General features: G+C 32.9%; 1 long non-coding RNA gene across 2 annotated transcripts; it reads left to right on the top strand.

Moving 5' to 3' along the window:
* The first annotated feature begins 792 nt into the window (after positions 1–792).
* Positions 793–15464, top strand: LOC145735660 (uncharacterized). Of its 2 annotated transcripts, none has more exons than XR_014179731.1 (3): positions 793–932; positions 1078–1280; positions 11509–15464. It is a non-coding gene; the product is annotated as an uncharacterized LOC145735660 (long non-coding RNA). The 2 variants fall into 2 exon arrangements; XR_014179732.1 differs by lacking the exon at positions 11509–15464 and adding an exon at positions 4684–6629.
* Positions 15465–16157: the final 693 nt, after the last annotated feature.

Raw genomic sequence — 16157 nt, 5'->3', positions numbered from 1 at the left:
GATTCGGCAGTGCACTGGGGGAGACCGGGGCCAGACTAGGTAACGGAACATGGTGCAACTTATGTTATTCGTGACAATATGACCGTTGACGCCAACCAGACGCCATACTGGGTCACGTGGTTTGGATTGCCTTATTGCCGGGAAAAAAACTGAAAAACACCAAAAGCCGTTTAAAATTTATATAATTTGTGAGGTTAGGTCTGTACTGCTCCCTCTGGTTTGGTCTGGCCATAACACAAATGCAATGTTGCCATAGTAAAGCTTGAAATTTTATGAATCAATGGTTACCTACAGTTTTTTTAATCAATTGTTCTTAGTGCATATCTATGCGAGACCAAAAATTTAAATAGTGGTCAATTTTCATTGAAATTATTTCAATATGGATATTAAGTCAATGGATTTACGGCATAAGGCTGAACATCTGCCTATCAAGTACTATAATTGTAAAGAAAACATCTTTGTGCTGCTGCAATGTTCTTTTAAAACATTAAATCCAATACTTAATAAATATACATTTTTAGATATTTCGTTTAGTCGAACTTACCCCTTCCTATAAATATCATCTCAGAAGAATGTAATTGTTCCACTCTGTGAATATGGACTATCAAATAGTACCAAACCACGGACAACGCCTGTAATTCCTTGGGTATTAAGTGCATATTGTGCATCCGAGCATCCACTGTGACGTCACCCAGCGTTTCGCATTGAGAAAACAAGTTCCGCTGATAGGCCAACTTAGATCTGTTGTGATGTCAAATGCCAACTTGTCACTTGGCTTTTGTTTTTGTTTTGTTGTGTCAAAAAAATTAACATGCAACAAAATAATTGTATTTTTATTACAATAGTCTAATAATTGGTGAAGATTATACACTAAATTCAAGTAAATGTATATTTTTCAATGGTCATAATGCACACAACGCTTGCTAGCCCAGGTAAGATTACAATGACAATTAATTAATTTCATACCTAACCTAAATAATCTCTGCTGATGCATTACTTGTTTACATTACTAACAATTTTTCTAGTCTGACATTTTGTTAAGGGTGGTTCAACTAACAAATTGGGCCTATTTCACAGATCTGTATCCTGTATATAATGAATACTTCACTACTTTTCCATGTGGATGAGAAAATATAACTTTTATGAAGAAATTGACCTAAGCGAAGAACAAATTACCCACTAAGAAGATTGCAACAACTTAATCAAGTTGAAGAGTGAAATTGTGTGCAATGGGTTCAACCACTTACATTAGAAGAGTGAATAAAAAAGCAAGGTTTAAGGTCAGTATATTGATTTTACTTAAATTAACATTCAAATGAAAACCAATGCAGTTTTCATTATTGTTTTATGTTTAATAATTGTGTGTGTCTTTGTGAAGTATGTACTCCATAAATTTGATGAAATGGAAGGGACTTAAGCCTAGTTTATAAAGCAAAATTTAATTTTAGTTATAGCAATAACTGAATTCACTTAAAAACCAACATTTTTTATGGCTAATACTAAAATTAAATCTTTTTGCCTTTTTCCCACCTGCAGTATGGTTAACCTGGCATTGACAGATGACTATTATCACAAAAGTGATAGTTTTTAGGTACATGATTTTATTAACTTTTTCGTTTTTGTTTTGGGTTCCGGCTTAAAGCTACAACTTTTTATTTAATATTTACTATTTATGTACTGGCAGTTGTCAGTCTATATGTCATGTAATAACCTCCATAAACTTATCATTTATAATCACCTTCAATTTTTACAGTGAATACTAATACTTAAACTAAATTTTGTTCTATTAAGTGGGCTTTACTTTTTGCAAAAACACTTGGAACCTTATTTTTATAGGAGGTTTTGGATTCTACAAACAATTCTTAACATATTTCATGCAACATACTCCATACTGATATTCAATTGTTTTTAAACAAATGTCAAAAACACTTTTCAAAATTATAGGCCCCACAACTTTAACTTAAAAAAATCGAAAAAAAATTAAAATCAGCTGTTCAAAATGAACTCTATGGACTGTTACAATAACCAAGACGGTTTATTATCTTTTTACATTTTTTTTAAAAATGTCAGCAATCATTTTTGGGGATGTCAATCTGACTTCTTGGAAAATTATTGGTTTCAAATTATCAATATTTACAGGACAATTGTGGTACAAATTGCATGGAACAATACTTGCCATTTAAAAGATCAAAAATATTTTAATACCCTGTTTTTGGGCCCTGTATAATTCCAATTCATATAACACAAGCAGCGGTTAATAAAATTAAAAACATAGGGGTCCAAGAATTTTTGTCAAAAGTTAGTCTTTTTAATTTTATTGAACTTAGGCAGTATGTTAAGTGAACAATGGCAGTAATGCATGTTTAAAGGAACTGTAATAATCTAATTTATATAAGTGTCAATTCTTCAGATCAAATGATGGCTACGAAATTACTTATATGATACAACATTTGCTTATCTAGTACCATGATTGTAACGCAAACATACAGGGTGTTACAAATTCGATGCATTAGCATTGCTATCTCAGAAAGTATAGTTGATAGAGCTTTAGTTAAATAGAGGCAAAGTGGCGCATTATATTGCTAAATAATTTGGTAAAAAAAAATTCAAAAAAGTTTCTTTACATCCGGAGATATCCGACAAAAACGTGAAAACTCAAATTTCTATTTTATTTTTTTTACCACTTTAATCAATGGCACCTTCTGGAGGCACTTTTTTATGCTCTTCAAGAAAATAGTTTTAGTTTTCATCTCCGACCAGGGTTTGAAAATATCATGATATTTATATAAATATCATATCACATGATATATATCGGATATATATCCGATATATATCATTTTCAATCTTTATATACTTAGCTATAAAAAATATAAAAAACTAAAAAAATTGTTTTGTTTTATGCTTACTTAAGCTATATTTTGTTTTAACACAAATCCTTTTATAATAACTTATATTATTTCTTTAGAAAAAAAATAAACTTTTTATTATGCAACTCTGAAAACTATCTATTTCTCGACTGATTCATTGTCGAGAAAATGTACCTTTTCCGTGAATCTCGAATAGTAACAGCTTTACTAATTTCAGACAAATTAGAAAACCAAACTTTGTCATCGTTCAGTAAAGCTTACTTAATATTCTTGATACTTAATATAATAATTTTTTGATGCTTTGAATAACTGAAACCGGTTTTTATTCAATTAATAAAAATATTGAATATATCGGATATATATCAAGCTGTAAATATCAAGATATATATCATGATATATATCACTGGATATATATCCTCTGAACCCTGTCTCCGACATTTTATTTTTTAGATACCAACATCAACTTCAAATTTTCAAATATGGATCTCTGAACTTTTTAATTCATTTTTCAGTAGCCACATACCTTCTGAAACTAATGATGTGTCACACTTGTCAAAAAAATATACTTAGTGTACTCATATTATGTATTTGGTATTTTAAGATTTTTTAAAAACTAAGCAATTGAAATTGATATGTTGTCATAATGAGTAGATAATTTAGTTTTATATAATTTAATAATTAGGTTCATTGCTCCTTCGAAAAAGAGAGAGAGTTTATTCTGTACTTTTCATTTATTTAAAAAAAAAATGTTTTGGTTAGTTATTTATTTTTCAGATACTCACATGTTTGAATTCGAGGTTGAGTTTTAATGAAACAGTTTAATCATATCAAACTAAATTATTTACTCATTACGATAACATATGAGTTTCAAATGCATATTTGAAAAAAGACAAATACCTGAGTACACTAGGTATAATTTTTTGACAAGTGTGGCACATCATTATTTTTGGGAGGTTGGTAGCTACTAAAAAAAACGAAATTAAAAGTCCCGGTCCGTATTTTAAAATATTAAGTTAATGATGGTATCTAAAAAACGAAACGTTGTAGCTAAATACAAACATTATATTTTTAAATAGCATAAATTAATGCCTTCAGAAGGTGCAATTGATTTTTCAAAATAATCAATAATAAAGTGGTAAAAAAGTAAAATAGAAATTTGATTAATTGTTTTTCTTGGATATCTCCGGATGTAATGTAAATGTTTTAAATTTTTTTTAACCAAATTATTTAGCAATAAAATGCACAGCTTTGCCTCCCTTAACTAAAGCTCTATCAACTATACTTTCTGAGATAGCAATGCTAATGCATCTAATTTGTAACACCCTGTATTTGTGTAGCTGCAATGTTTTTTTTTTAAATCCAATACTTAATAAAGTTCAATTTTTTGATATTTTGATTATTTGAGCTTACCATTACCCATATTCTATAAAAATGGTCTCAGATGGAAAGTAGTGCGTACATTCTGTGAAAGTAGATTTCTAGTTTCTACTGTTCAATGTAAAAAAAAAATAATATAAAATGCATATGCATATTGTGCAGCCCAAGCACCCTACTGCGACGTCACGCGGCTTATCACTTTGAGGAAACAAATTCAGCTGATTAAGCCATCTTCCATCTGTTGTTATGTCAACTAAAGTTCGAATTTGTCACTTTGCTTTTGTTTTTATTTTGTTGCCTGCTGGTCTAAGTAAGATTACAATGCCAATTTCAAACTTAACATAGGTATTTAACCCTGCTGATGCATCATTACTACACATTTTTCTCGTCTGGTATTTTTTAAGTATAGTTCAAGTAACAAATTAGGCCTCTCTTACAGAAATGTATCTGGTCTATGCTGAATACTTCAACTACTTTTTCATGTGAGAAAGCATAACTTTAATGAAGAAATTGACTTAAACAAGGCTGAAATTACCCACCAAGAAGTACTAAATAACAACAGTGCATAAAATAGCAAGTTTTAATGTTAGTTAACTATTTTTACTGAAGTTGACATTAAAATGAAAAGCATTGCAGTTTTCATTATTGTTTTATGTTAACACGATAATCTCAACAATAATCATCATTATTCACTTTAGTAAATTGCATTGTTAAACGTTAAATCAGTATGTATTATATTTAGTGTTATTTTCTTTGTTTATAATGTAATCCTGTATATTGTTGAATTTACTCATTGAACGATTGATCAGGAAGACTTGTTACATCTAACGTGCACCGTTTTGTGATCTTTGTTTTTTATAAACTATGTGATAATATCAGTTTTAATTTAAGCTGGGCAATTTTTTTTAAAACAAAAATTAGGAATGTTTTCTTTTTGTTTTGACTATGCAGGGTGGAGCATAAATTTGTGGCAGATAAAATATTAGTATTTTTAAATAGAACCACATTTTTTAATACTTTTAAATTCTACACTTAATTCTTAAACTTTTACACTATACAGTGTGTCCCATAACTATATGACAATCTCTCGGGAGCATACAGGGCAGGTCAAAATAATACGATTTGTTCATATAAACATTTTTCCTAAAGTCAGTCCTAAGGGAGATATCGAGCCTTTTTTTGAACCACTTTGTATATTGTAATGATTTTTGGGTTTAATGTTTTATCGAAGAGAGAGAGACCTTCTATTTGACATCAAAACCAGGTATCTCGTCTGAGCAGAAAGACAGGAACTAACTGGTACCTAAGACACAATTTGCTTAAACTTTGACAGCTGTCATTATTTTCAGCGGCAAACACCATTAATTTCTCACCACACACATAATTTCACACCATCTAAACTCTTTTCAACATTTTTATAGAAAAATCGTACTCTTCTTTTATTTCGATAAAATGAACGGTTTTCGAGATAAATCGATTTTTCATTGAACTGCTTAAAATAAAACACAATGTTATTAAAAATATTTCTTGAATTCGTTTTTTGTTTAAAATACACATGAAAAGCGAAATTAATGCAGAACGAAACGTAAAAGTATGAAAGCTGATAGGGACAGTAGGGGATTGGCAGAGGTGAAAAATTAATAAAATAATAAGTAAAAAATCAAATAATTAAATGCTTATTCAATTAACGAGCATTCTTCCATATCTTTCGGTATTCTACACATAAACTTTGAATACTAATTTACATAAAAAAAACTAGTTTAACGAATATTTTTAATAACATTGTGGTTTAAGCAGTTCAATGAAAAATCGATTTATCTCGAAAACCGTTTATTTTATTGAAATAAAAGAAGAGTACAATTTTTCGATAAAAATGTCAAGAGTATTCATTAATGACGTTTGCAGCTGAAAATAATGACAGCTGTCAAAGTTTAAGCAAATTGTGTCTTAGGTACCAGTTAGTTCCTATCTTTCTGCTAAGACGAGATACCTGGTTTTGATGTCAAATAGAAGGTCTCTTTCGATACATTAGCATTGCTATCTGTAGGATGGCTTGTCTGGATGACTCAATAAAGGCACACTTTTAGATAACTATATTTATTATAAAAAATGCAAAGGCAAAATTGAAAAAAACGTAACCGCTCCGCCGCCCCGACCTAACCCCTCTCCCTGTCTCTCTCTCTCCCCGCTTAAACTTCACTTGTCATGTCACACCCGTCACTTGATAATGGCGCGAATTTTAAATTGTAACAAATAGTTTACTACAGTTCGGCCTTCCTGACCACCGTTCGTCCTCGATCGGTCTAGCAGACATAATTTTAATATCAATAAGGCGCTTTAACAATTCATAAACATTGACATAATGATTGTCTTAACATAAGCAACAAAACCATAAGCAAATCTTAACCATATGACGTATAGGTAAACATAATCCGTCCTAACATAAGTCTTCATAACAGTAAACTACAAACAGAATCCATACATAATCCGTAAGTTTTCATAACAATAAACTACAAACATAATCAAATTCAAAGTTTCAGGGAAAATCAGGCTACATAGTAGGGATTTATTGTGAGTCATTGTCAGGGTCATCATAAGTCGAGTTAAGGTTAGTGAATGGTCGTAAATTGGAAAAATCTAGAATACTTTTGTAAGGTCTTTGTGTGACTTGAAAACCTGGAATGTCTTCTACAACGTACCTGTCATTGGGCAAAACCCTAGTGACAATGTAAGTGCCTTTATACAAGGGTAAATGTTTTTTATTTAAGCCAGGTGTTACGTCAATATTTACACGCACGACGTAGTCGCCTTCTTTATAAACATGAGGTGTCTTATGTTTCTGATCGAAATACTGTTTATTATACTCCTGCAACTGGAGAATTTTATGTGAGGCGTTATTACGAACTTCGTCCAAGTCTCGTACACAGTCATTCTGTGATCTAAGGTATTCACTTAAAGGGTCTAAAACCTTACCCTTTTGGTGAATGCCAAAAAGGAGTACAGCAGGAGCATTTCCAATAGATCTAGAAAAACTGTTATTAAAAGCGAATTCAACATCTGCAAGGACACGATCCCATTTATTCAATTCAGGAGATAATTTTGACAACATCGGTCGTAAGTCTCTATTAATCCTCTCGATTTGCCCGTTGGCTCTAGGTGTTCCGGCTGCTACTAAAATAAGTTGAACATTGTTCGCATCAAGAAAAGTCTTAAATTCCTCTGATCGAAAATTGGAACCACGATCAGCTATAATCCTATTTGGTCGACTATAGCTATTGAAGTAACTAATTAAATGTCGAATAGTTTCAGCGGCGTTAGTTGTACGATAAGGAAAAAATTTAACAAACTTGGAAAATCCATCAATCACTGCAAACATATATTTAAACTGTTTACCTGTTTTTTCCAGGGGACCATAATGATCACAGTGTATAGTGTCGAAAGGAACATAACCCTTAGGGTTTGGGTGTAAAACTGCTTCACCTTTTCCACTTCGTGAATTATAAAATATACATTTCAGACAATTTATTATGTGATTTTTAACACGGTCCTTTAAGTTTGGAAACCAGTAGGTTCTTAAAATAACCTCACAGGTTTTGTCAACTCCAATGTGTCCAATATCATCATGACACGTTCGAATAACATTTGACTGAAGACATCTTGGAACATAAAATAACAGTTTAGAATTGTAGTTTTGGTACACCAATTCATCTCTTAATTCATAAGAAGGATGTTCAGTAGTAATCAACAAGTCACGAATCTTTACAATATTTTCATCTTTTTCCTGAGCAACACATAAATTCCTTTCCAAGCTATTTTCAACAAAATAAACATTAAAAACTGGAAAACAACGACTAAGAGCGTCCACATGTTTCATACGCTCTGCTTTTCTATGTTCAAGTGTATAATCAAATTCTTGGAACACTAATGTCCATCTCAAAATCCGGGGGTTAATATCTTTTTTCAATCAGTTACAATCAGTGATAATTTTAAACTGGATCCCTTTTAAATAAATTCTGAATCTCTGTAAGGAATAAATTATACAAAGTGCTTCCAATTCCAAGCTATGATATTTCGACTCATCAGTAGTAGTTCTTTTGCTGAAATAGAAAACTGGATGGAAGTGTCCATCATTTTGCTTTTGCATAAGAATTGATGCAAAACCTATCGAACTAGCGTCACAATGAAGCTGAGTTTCAAGATGTGGGGAATAAATGGCCAAAACTGGAGCAGATGTTAAAATTTGCTTAATCTTTTCAAAACACTCAAAACAACTTTGGTTGAACAAAATCTCTTTCTTATATTTTTCAAATTTTAGCAAGTCATACAATGGTTTGGCTAAAATAGCAAAATCCTTGACGAAACGGCGGAAGTAGGAACAAAGTCCCAAAAATCCATGTAACATTGTAAAATTTTGAGGTAAAGGGAATGAAGAAACTGAATCTACATTGTCCGGACTCGGTCTAATTCCGGATCGGTTAATTGAATAGCCCAAAAACACAATTTCACTCATCACAAAAGTACATTTGTCAAATCGTAAGCTAAGTAAATTGTCAACTAAAACTTTATATACCTCGTTTAATATGGATAAGTTGTCATCAATTGTCTCTGTGGCTATAAGTATATCGTCAATATAAATAATAATTTTACCTTGTTCAATCATATTCTGAAAAGCTGTATTCACAAAACGCATAAAAACTGCTGGACTATTTTTAAGTCCGAAAGGCATTTTCAGATATTCAAACTGGCCAGAAGGTGTAACAAAGCTGGTGTATTTGATTGACTCAGGGTCTATAGTAACATGATGAAATGCGTCTTTGAGATCTAGTCGTGAAAAGTATTGTTTGTCTCGTAGCTGCTCTATTTGGTCATCAATTAGAGGCATGGGAAAATTGTCTCTAGCAGTCAACTTATTCAATTCCCGAAAGTCAACACATAGCCTCAACTTACCTGACTTTTTCTTTACCAAAACAATGGGAAAACTGTATTGGGATGAACTCTTCCTAATAATTTTTCTGTCCAGTAAGTCCTTAGTAATCTTGTCCACCTCTAATTTGTCTGCATATGAAAGTCTACGAAGGTGAAAGTAAAAAGGTACATGTTTAGGGTCAATCAGAAGTTTCATTTGTAAGTCAGTAATGGGAAATTCAGGCATAGGTGCTGTTACATAATTTTCAAATAAATTTTGTTCTATAGTAGCCCTTACTTCATTGCTTAACTGTGGATTAATATTCAAATTTAGATTAATACAAGTGTCCTCAAATTGATCCACTTGGATATTCAAAACTTCATTTTCAACATAATGCACATCATTATCAAGAAATTTTAAATATACTTTACCCTGATTAATAGTAAAATTAACAATAGGGTTACACAACACATCTCTACCTAATAAGCAAGAATCTGACATTGCACTTGTAGGTATGACATAAAATTTGGTTAATAAAGAAGTAATTTGGTCAACATCAATTTCCGCTTCATAACCTAAAATCCGTAACCCACTACCATTCATGCCGGCAAAACTATCATTTGTTTCAGCTAAAGTAACATAACATGGTACATAATCCTCTTTAATAAAAGATACAGGGCTTCCCAAATCAAGAAAAGCATTTACTTCAAATTTTAAGTTACCTGGCAGTGGTCTCATCTTCACAACAGTTCTACAGGCTGGTGTTAATGTTGTTGGGCTTACCAGGTGGGTGGTGGAATCTGCAGGTGGATGCTCAGGTCTACGTTTTCTTGGACAGTCTCGTAACTGATGCTGCATGGAGCCACACTCAAAACAAGAGCCTTTGAGGCCACTGTCCTTTTAGGACGAGTACACTCAGTGGCCTTATGCCCTGTCAGGCTGCAATTGAAACAGCGGACTGGGGAAGGTCGTTCTGGACGAGAATCTCCAGAGGATGCCTGGGTTGTAGTCCTTGGGTGGTGGTAAGTCCTTGGAACAAAAGTAGATCTGTCTTCAGAAGTGACTGATTTCATTGTGGACAAAACTTCTGCCAAACTTGTAAATCCCTTCATTCTGGCTTGTGATTGAAGGTGAGGGTCACTAAATTCATCAATAACATACTCAATAATCTCATCATCAGGTAATCCTATCTGATTACACATCATAACCTTGTCAGTAAAATATGTGGAGAATTTTTCTGATTTTTTCCATCGGCGAGCTTCCATAGACTTGAGTAGCACTATTTTGTTCGGCCGGGAATCAAACATAGTTTGTATTTCAATTTTAAGCATGGGCCAATCCATTGTAATGTAATCAGGTTTTGAATGATACCAAGTACGAGCATTGCCAGTCAGCTTACCCATAGCAATCAGCTGTATAATTTCATTGGGCACTCCATATGTTGCTTGAATTGCATCAACTCTCTGAATCCAATTGCATACATTATCCTGGTGGCCACTAAACTCAGGCAATAATGCAGCTAATTCGTCTTTCCGAAAACGAGGGGTTGTGCTGCCATCAATTTGTCGTTGTGCTGCTAAAACAGCCCTAACAGCTAGACCTACCAGATCTTCCGCTTCCACTTCATGGGTTGATTCAGAGTTTTCGTCCCCTGTATTTGCCATTTCTTAAGTTCACTTAAAATCGGGTCATAAAACTTATTAAGATGTAAACGTATCATAAACGACATAAACGAATTTTGAGGTTGAGGGCCTTTTTCGATAGTAACCGAGGTTATTCCACTTTTTGCGATAATCCTGGTAATCGTAATCCGTAATCCCACTTCTGAAACTGGTAGGATGGCTTGTCTGGATGACTCAATAAAGGCACACTTTGAGATAACTATATTTATTATAAAAAATTCAAAGGCAAAATTGAAAAAAACGTGACCGCTCCGCCGCCCCGACCTAATCTCTCTCCCTGTCTCTCTCTCTCCCCGCTTAAACTTCACTTGTCATGTCACACCCGTCACTTGATAATGGCGCGAATAATTAAATTGTAACAAATAGTTTACTACATATCTCAGAAACTATTGTTGATAGAGCTTTAGTTAAATGCAGACAACGTTGCGCATTTTATTGCTAACTAACTTGGTTAAAAAAAATTGAAAATTTTTTATTACATCCGGAGTAAATTCCAAAATAATCATTAATAAAGTGGTAAAAAACAAATAGAAATTTGACTTTTTCGGTTTTTCTCGGAAATCTCTGGATGTAATGAAAAGTTTTTGAATTTTTTTGTTAGGTATTCAGCTGAAATCGGTTAAAACACGTTGACGTTTTTTATGTTCTTGTCGTAATATTATTTTCTTTGTTTCAGATATTCTCCCGGTGAAGCGAGATGCATTAAAAGTCGTACAGGGGAACGCTGGAATTCTTATTTATTTTACTAATAAACTAAAGATTGGGGCGCGGGTTGTGTAGTTATTTGCTATTTCGATTTGCTGTTATGCCATATGCAGCATTTTTCTATCCACAATATTTGGCCGCATAATTTTTATTTAATGTCCGACTAAATGGGGATGTTTTAAAAGAAGTGTCATTCCTTTAAATGTCAATCTACGCATGGCGAACTGAGTAACTGTGCAGAAGTTGACATTGGAATTGAACCAGACCAGCAATCAGTCATTAATATCTATCAAACGTACAATTTATTTTCCAACTGATTAACATCCTACAGCAAAATTAACTTTTTGCATCGGCCCAGTTCCGATTTATATCGAAGAATCAACCTTTTATCACGTGTGTTTTCTAAGAACGAGCCAGAATGTTTATGGTTAGAAAACCGCGTTTTTAATGTGTATACAAACTTAGAACGTGTTTGAAACACTCTTTGAGAAAGAAATATAAAATCATTCTTTTTCACATGACTTGAGTCATGATTCGATGATATTGGTTGGGACTTTGAAACTTAAATTTTTACGGAGTGAAGTAGTAGTCCATGTTACTCGCAGTGGAGGTAAAATCGTAAAAGTGGTGAAAAAACAAGCAACCTTCTCCACAATATATTTATTAGACCCTTAAACTGAGGTGAAAGTCAAAACGCCTGACATGTTTCAAGCATATAGATGCTCATCTCCAGAGGCTGTAAAAATCTTAATCTTCTAAAGAACTCACCGCATAAGTGGAAAACGTACCTTAAGTTCGGTAAATATTTTATTTTGTACCTTCTTTCTACAGACAGGGATGATGTACCTGATAAAATGATGAAATGACTTTGTACCTTCCTTGCGATTAATCTCTTGACTAAAACTTCTTTTCTTACGCGCCTTTTTCTAAAATTTCAGTTTGATGTTTATAAGATGTCACATATTTTACGACGGATTTTTTGAAATCTGTGATAGAGATGGTTTCTTGTTCAATTTGTTTGTACAGGGTGATTGATTGAATTTTGACCACCCCCTTAACTTTCTTAATTTTGATTTTAGCAAAAAACGTTAAATACAAAACCAGTAGATATTTAGATCTACTTTATTTTTAGATAAACAGTTATTATACAGGGTGTCCCAAATTTTAGTAATAAACCAAACTTATGTTTTTTTAAATACGATGACCAACTTTTTATCCGATATTTGAATTCTACGTCAAATTCTAGGCCTAATTGATGTAAAATGTCTGTATCGATATTCAACTGTTTCCGCAGCAGCGTCGTTGATTGGTTGAATTTTGACCACCACCACCACAGGAGTTATTTATACAGGACGTTTCAGAAATGCGTGACAAGTCAAAGATATATTTTTTTCAAAAGGAACACCCTATATATTTTCAATTTTCTAGAATTATCAAACAATTCTGAACATTTTTTTTTTATAATATGTCCTATACCTAAATGTCATGGTTTTCGAAATATTCGCATTTCCACTAAGCGGCTACATTCGAAAAAAAACAAGTTCTCGTTCTTGTAGCTGTGAATAATTAGTGAATTGGTGAATTAGTCATCAATACGAGACCACTATGCATGATCTTTTTATAAAGAAAATATCAAAGATTTTATTTTGGAGTGAAATTCAATATCTGAAACAACTATAGATATACAACTATAATAAAGCATGTAGTTTTCACAAGTAACCTTTCTAACGCGGCGGTGATCGATTGGTTATAATTTTCATTCAGAATTTGAATTTCCATTCTAATAAGTTCTTTCAAATGTTCAGTATTTTCAATGCTATGTGCATTCACTCGATCTTTTAGCGTTCCCCATAAAAATGCATCCATCGGCGTCAAGTCAGGGCTGTTAGGAGGCCATTTTATCGCTGCATCCCTCCCAATCCATTCATTGAACCTTTGACTTAGATGGTTTTTAACAGCTACGACACAGTGTGAGGCTGAGCGCCAGCTTGTTGGAAAACAATGTTTCTCTCTTGTTCCAACGGAAGCTAATCAAAAAAGTCCTTTAGTTCTTGATGGAGAAAATTCAAATAAACATCTCCGTTTAAAGTAACGGTAAAGAAATGGGGACCTATTATTTTGTTGTTCAGGATAGCACACCAAACATTGACAGTTTGGCGACTTTGAAATTGAAATTCCCTGTAGCAGTGGGGATTTACTCCACTGCTACAGGGAAGTCCACTGTTTGGTGTTTTTCCTGTTAATCATACCGCTGGTCGCAAATGATGACACGTCGGTCTAGAATACATTTTTGAAATAATTGTTATTCAAGTTATTTTTTTCCAACATGGTTTGGCAAAATTCAACTCTTTTTTCCCTTTGTTTCGGCGTTAATTTTGTTCTGGGTCTTATTTTGAATGCTTTATATCCTGATTTCTTGAGAGTGTTTTGTATCCTCCCATAAGAGGTATTTTTGAATCGCCATGCTCTTCTTCCAAACTCTTCGATATTTTTCTCAGAGAAATATTTGGATTTTATTCAACTTTTAGCAGAATATTCAAATCCATATTTTCATCTCTTTCCATTGTTCTTTTTCGTCTCAATAGGCTGGATGTTCGTTGAAACTTTTCATAGATCCTATAAAATGTTTTCTTATCTGGAATATGCATCCGAGGGTTAATTCTATGGAGTTCCCTTTGAGCAATTTTAACGTTATTATTTGTTTTAATAAATATTTGCAGAATAAATTGTTTTTCTTTTTCAGAATAAGGCATTTTAATAAAAATAATTCATATTCCCGCAAGGTGTAACTGTCACTACTGTCAGTAATAAACAAAGTTTTTGTTTTTTTGTGACCGCGTAATTCACCGCCACCTAGAACTGGAATCTATCGAATATTTTCTAGAATCTAGCAGCTTAGTGGAAATGCGAATATTTCGAAAACCATTACATTTAGGTATAGGATATATTATAAAAAAAATGTTCAGAATTGTTTGATAATTCTAGAAAATTGAAAATATATAGGGTGTTCCATTTGAAAAAATATAACTTTGACTTGTCACGCATTTCTGAAACGTCCTGTATAAAAAACAATATATTCTGCAAATAGCTTGCATCATCTCGTACAACTTTTCTATTCATAATTTTTTTCTAATGTGAAAAATAAAAAAGTTGAGAAGGGGGACATTATAAATGATCACCGTGTACATATCACATTGTTCTCATTAACTAGGTATTAGTTTGTCCCACGAGGTGCTCTAAATTGACCAAATCCAACACTGCTCCCCCAAATCTACCTTTTTGGGAAAGCATACATGTGACTAATGTCCACTTATTGGTTTTAACATCAAACTCTTACATCGAATTTAAACTGTCATGACGGTTATTAAAACCTCCAACAGCCAATAACCGACCAATCAATGATACGGTTACAAAGGCCTCATAGCCAGATTAAGATTTCCTGAAATTTAGGGAAAAACGAGGGGGTCACTATACAGGGTGTCCGACGACGAAAGACATTGATTGATATTGGAAAAAGTATAAATAGGAGAGTTTTGAAAATTAGGCAGGATACTGATGTGGGCATGCCCAATCTAACTAAAATATTTTCAAGATGGTTGCACTTCCGTTTATACCGGAAGTCGATCACAACTTTCTTATTTTAAATAGAACACCCTATATATTATTACATATTTGGATTCCTCACAAAATTCTGACCAACTTTTGTGTACAATGCCCTATGCCTATCTCTAGCCGTTTTCGAAATATTTCATGTTTTTCCAAAACAGTGACAGTTGCAACGCTCAACATCTTTATGTACCCTGTCAAAAGCGTATTTTATTTTGCAATGAAACTTTGGGTTATTGTAAATAAAGGATCGTTTTATTAAACTGAGGGTGTGTAATGACTCATTTGTATACAGGGTCGTCAAAAAAAAAAAATCATAAACTCGCCACAAAAAAAAAAGAAAAATCTCAAGTTTTTTAAATAGAAACCCACATTTTTTATGACGGAATCATTTTGAGCATTAAAAATTACTATAGGTTTCAATTTACTTGCCTATACCTAAATCCAACCCATTTCGTTTTATTTGAGAATAAACATTTTTTTATTAGGCTGTATGGTTGGGATTAGCTGGTACTCTAGTTGGTCATGCTTTTGACACACGGTGATATTGGAGACCTGCAGATCATGTTAATAACACTAGTTTTGAGTGTTGACAACTGCAAATATGCCGTCGCGGTTACGTTATTCAAACCAAGATTACTTAAATCTGTTTATTATTTACGAAGAATGTGATAAAGTTGTAAGTAGAACATGTGAGGTATTTGCCGCTCGTTATCCAGAAAAACCAAACCCATCACCAAAAGCTGTCAAGCAAATAATTGAAAATTTTAAGAATACGGGACAAAACCAATCCCTAACAATACAAATGTAGAAATTGCAATTTTGGGCTATTTTTTTGCAAATTGTTATGATGAAACCTCACATTAATGAGATTCCAACACTCTTCAATTAGATTGCTCAAGGTCGTGGATTAATTGCATGAGTTCATAATTAGCTATAAATGAACACATTTGGATATTCTGCAGGAAATCAAACGAACCGTTAGTTGTATATGTCCACGTGTATATTACAATA

Source organism: Ips typographus, linkage group LG11 (genome assembly GCF_016097725.1).
Source record: "Ips typographus isolate SLU linkage group LG11, UJ_Ityp_2.0, whole genome shotgun sequence".
In the NCBI taxonomy this organism is placed as follows: Eukaryota; Metazoa; Arthropoda; class Insecta; order Coleoptera; family Curculionidae; genus Ips; species Ips typographus.
This window is presented reverse-complemented; position numbering and strand designations above follow the sequence as displayed.